This window comes from Schistocerca piceifrons, unplaced genomic scaffold, assembly GCF_021461385.2.
Source record: "Schistocerca piceifrons isolate TAMUIC-IGC-003096 unplaced genomic scaffold, iqSchPice1.1 HiC_scaffold_961, whole genome shotgun sequence".
Classification (NCBI taxonomy): Eukaryota; Metazoa; Arthropoda; class Insecta; order Orthoptera; family Acrididae; genus Schistocerca; species Schistocerca piceifrons.
This window is the reverse complement of record NW_025729236.1, coordinates 1,262,501-1,267,500: the sequence shown is the minus strand read 5'-3', so window position 1 is coordinate 1,267,500 and position 5,000 is coordinate 1,262,501. Positions and strand designations below refer to the sequence as shown.

Below are 5,000 nucleotides of genomic sequence, written 5' to 3'. Positions count from 1 at the left end.
GCACTCGCACTCGCAGTCGCAAAAACGTGGGGCAAATATATTACGCGGAAGAGCTATAACAGACCGAGCCCCACTGCATGGGGGGAGTCTTTGTCACTAATGTACACAGATGGAACATTTTGGACTGGAACCAGATTACCCGTACACACGGCGCTGATTAGTAATCAATGCAGAGCCATCAAACTACAGCAAATATACACAACTGTCCGTATACATGCTGAAAGAGTCTGCCCACAATGGGAACCACACGTCAGCCAGACACTCTGATCACGCACCACTCTCTGCTTCTAACAGGCGCACATACAATATGTAAGCACCAGCATGGAACAACATCCAGTGCATCTTCTCCGCCACATTACACAATCCACACTATCACAACCAGACCAGGAGGTCCATGCGGAAAATACAATATCCCAGCCTTTCGACATCCACCATTGCGCAGACCAGGCACCAACACCCACACATGTCCTATACAACGGTGCACCCAACATCACAATAGTACCTCCTGTCACAGCGCACAAACAATGACATGAGTCAAAGACACAGGTCTCACACAAGCATAGAATTGGAGCGCCGCCTCTAATAAGCCAAAGGTGCATCCTGACGTGACAAATCTGATCATGTCACAAGCATTCACTTACTATAATCACTATCAACGAACCTGCCGCCCCCGCCCCCCCCCCCTACACCTTTCCTTACAACAACGTGTAACCTAACCTAACCTAACCTAACCTATGTTGTACCTTAACCTAACCTATGTTGTACCTTAACCTAACCTATGTTGTACCTTAACCTAACCTATGTTGTACCTTAACCTAACCCATGTTGTACCTTAACCTAACCCATGTTGTACCTTAACCTAACCCATGTTGTGCCTTAACCTAACCCATGTTGTGCCTTAACCTAACCCATGTTGTGCCTTAACGTAACCCATGTTGTGCCTTAACGTAACCCACGTTGTGCCTTAACCTAACCCACGTTGTGCCTTAACGTAACCCACGTTGTGCCTTAACGTAACCCACGTTGTGCCTTAACGTAACCCACGTTGTGCCTTAACGTAACCCACGTTGTGCCTTAACGTAACCCACGTTGTGCCTTAACGTAACCCACGTTGTGCCTTAACGTAACCCACGTTGTGCCTTAACGTAACCCACGTTGTGCCTTAACGTAACCCACGTTGTGCCTTAACGTAACCCACGTTGTGCCTTAACGTAACCCACGTTGTGCCTTAACGTAACCCACGTTGTGCCTTAACGTAACCCACGTTGTGCCTTAACCTAACCCACGTTGTGCCTTAACCTAACCCACGTTGTCCCCTAACCTAACCCACGTTGTCCCCTAACCTAACCCACGTTGTCCCCTAACCTAACCCATGTTGTCCCCTAACCTAACCCATGTTGTCCCCTAACCTAACCCATGTTGTCCCCTAACCTAACCCATGTTGTCCCCTAACCTAACCCATGTTGTCCCCTAACCTAACCCATGTTGTGCCCTAACGTAACCCATGTTGTGCCCTAACGTAACCCATGTTGTGCCCTAACGTAACCCACGTTGTGCCTTAACGTAACCCACGTTGTGCCTTAACGTAACCCACGTTGTGCCTTAACGTAACCCACGTTGTGCCTTAACGTAACCCACGTTGTGCCTTAACGTAACCCACGTTGTGCCTTAACGTAACCCACGTTGTGCCTTAACGTAACCCACGTTGTGCCTTAACGTAACCCACGTTGTCCGCTAACGTAACCCACGTTGTCGCCTAAACCTGCTCTGTAATTGTTATACGACTCGTTCAATTAGTGTAGTGTTGCCCACCCGCAACCCTCGCAATATAGTTCGCTACTCGCACTGCCCGCTCCCCTGTGTATCGCTTCATGTTAAACACCTTGCAAGTCTTGCTGACTTTCCACATGCTCCTGCTGTACACTGTTATGTGGATGGCAGCAGGACGTACATGCCGCCCCCCCCCCCCACCCCTCCCCACGTCCCCACCTTGCCCCCTGCCTTCGCAAGCTGGTTGGTGAGAAGTTTGCATGTTCAATGCCCTTCGCATGCGACGTACTCAGGCTACGTTGTGGTGCGGCCTGTGTCAACTGTCCGCTGATGTCCTACGCATAAACCACAATCTGTACTGCACATTCGTCCTTATGTACTGAATGATACATCGTGGCACATGTGTGACCGTACAACGACTGCGCCCAAAAACGGCGGACCATACAGTGCAAATATTGTGCACGCAGCTACGTGTCGTCTCCCTATGAGAGCTGGATTGCAGTGTGGTACGCCATAGAGACGTGTGGGAGGAACGGACGCCGTGGATGGCGATCAGCATGAGCTGTGTGTTGATGTATTCGGACCTAGTCGTCTCTCCTCAAACACCGTGATAGCATGGTGCACCGCGTTCCATATCTGCGACATGCTACAGAGGCCGGTTGACAGTCGTTCGAGCAATGGACATCGCATACGTACGGGGGCCACCTTCCACGTATTGTCTAGGCGTGCACATTTTGTTGCGTGTATGTGGGCAGACGTAGTGTGGCGTGACACCTGACACAGGCATGCAATAATCGTTGAAGTTGCTAATGGCGATGGACGCCTACGTTTGCTGGTGAAGTTACGCAAATGAAGAAATGGTAACCCGTTGTGGTGCGGTTGTTCTCGCTAGGGGTGAATCGGTGATGGCGACGATAGGTTGAGGTACTAACCGGTTGTTCCAGCGATACCCACCATGCCGATGAAACTGAACGGCATCTGGGTGTGAAGCGATACGCGGCGGTGGCTGGGTGGGACCGTCCCCGGCCGGTGAGGGGGCGCCTCCCGGCGTGCTGGCCGCGCGGTGCGTGGGCGCACGCGCTACAGCCGGCTGGTGGGGGCGGCCAGTGGCAGGCGCGCCGGCCGACGGACGCGGCAGGCGTCGCAGCTGCGCGCCGGCGCACCCTGCGCGCGGCGCCGTGCGGCCAAAGTAGGTCCTCGCGGGCCCGGTGCGAAGCGCGGTGGACATCTTCAGTGTGCTGGTCCGATTGAGGACTGTGTGCGTTGAGGATGCGCCGCCGCCCGGCGCTCGGCGCCGCGACGCCGTCTGCTGCTCGGTCGCCCCAGCGGTTCTCGCTGGTGGTTTGTATCGCAGCTGTGCGGATGTGTTGGCGCGTGCGCTGTGCTGGGAGAGTTCGCTTCGGCACCCAAGTGGGGCTTTTGTCCTTCTGTGGCGCTGGCGTTGGAGCTGCCGGTCACCGTAGGTGGCGCGTGTTGTCTCCCGCCGGCAATGCCACGACAGCACGCTCCCGGGCCTCTGTCGGCAGCGGCAAGCTCAGTTGGGAGCACGGGTGGTCGCACCGAAAGCGTCTACTCGCCTAACTCCGGGCGATTGCGCCTCTCTCGAACCCGACCAAGTACTTGGGACGGCGCTGCGCGCCGCCGGGACCTGAGAGGGTTTCGAGGTGTATTGTGCAGGGGAGCTCAGCCTCCTCCTGTTTGCAGAATGATTGAGCGGACGCTTGCGTGTTCGCGCGGGCCCCCGGGACACACTCCCGGGCGGCCGGCTGCTCAGCTCTAGTTGACGCAGCTCCCTGGTTGATCCTGCCAGTAGTCATATGCTTGTCTCAAAGATTAAGCCATGCATGTCTCAGTACAAGCCGCATTAAGGTGAAACCGCGAATGGCTCATTAAATCAGTTATGGTTCCTTAGATCGTACCCACGTTACTTGGATAACTGTGGTAATTCTAGAGCTAATACATGCAAACAGAGTCCCGACCAGAGATGGAAGGGACGCTTTTATTAGATCAAAACCAATCGGTCGGCTCGTCCGGTCCGTTTGCCTTGGTGACTCTGAATAACTTTGGGCTGATCGCACGGTCCTCGTACCGGCGACGCATCTTTCAAATGTCTGCCTTATCAACTGTCGATGGTAGGTTCTGCGCCTACCATGGTTGTAACGGGTAACGGGGAATCAGGGTTCGATTCCGGAGAGGGAGCCTGAGAAACGGCTACCACATCCAAGGAAGGCAGCAGGCGCGCAAATTACCCACTCCCGGCACGGGGAGGTAGTGACGAAAAATAACGATACGGGACTCATCCGAGGCCCCGTAATCGGAATGAGTACACTTTAAATCCTTTAACGAGTATCTATTGGAGGGCAAGTCTGGTGCCAGCAGCCGCGGTAATTCCAGCTCCAATAGCGTATATTAAAGTTGTTGCGGTTAAAAAGCTCGTAGTTGGATTTGTGTCCCACGCTGTTGGTTCACCGCCCGTCGGTGTTTAACTGGCATGTATCGTGGGACGTCCTGCCGGTGGGGCGAGCCGAAGGCGTGCGACCGCCCCGTGCGTGCTCGTGCGTCCCGAGGCGGACCCCATTGAAATCCTACCAGGGTGCTCTTTATTGAGTGTCTCGGTGGGCCGGCACGTTTACTTTGAACAAATTAGAGTGCTTAAAGCAGGCAAGCCCGCCTGAATACTGTGTGCATGGAATAATGGAATAGGACCTCGGTTCTATTTTGTTGGTTTTCGGAACCCGAGGTAATGATTAATAGGGACAGGCGGGGGCATTCGTATTGCGACGTTAGAGGTGAAATTCTTGGATCGTCGCAAGACGAACAGAAGCGAAAGCATTTGCCAAGTATGTTTTCATTAATCAAGAACGAAAGTTAGAGGTTCGAAGGCGATCAGATACCGCCCTAGTTCTAACCATAAACGATGCCAGCCAGCGATCCGCCGCAGTTCCTCCGATGACTCGGCGGGCAGCCTCCGGGAAACCAAAGCTTTTGGGTTCCGGGGGAAGTATGGTTGCAAAGCTGAAACTTAAAGGAATTGACGGAAGGGCACCACCAGGAGTGGAGCCTGCGGCTTAATTTGACTCAACACGGGAAACCTCACCAGGCCCGGACACCGGAAGGATTGACAGATTGATAGCTCTTTCTTGATTCGGTGGGTGGTGGTGCATGGCCGTTCTTAGTTGGTGGAGCGATTTGTCTGGTTAATTCCGATAACGAACGAGACTCTAGCCTGC

At 53.9% G+C, this 5,000-nt stretch overlaps 1 non-coding gene across 1 annotated transcript in view; it reads left to right on the top strand.

Moving 5' to 3' along the window:
• Window positions 1–3,560: 3,560 nt before the first annotated feature.
• The window catches only part of LOC124774152, a 1,909-nt gene continuing 469 nt past the window's right edge, over window positions 3,561–5,000 (top strand). The window contains exon 1 of the ribosomal RNA XR_007015145.1: window positions 3,561–5,000. This exon is cut by the window's right edge and continues 469 nt beyond it. This is a non-coding gene — a ribosomal RNA (small subunit ribosomal RNA).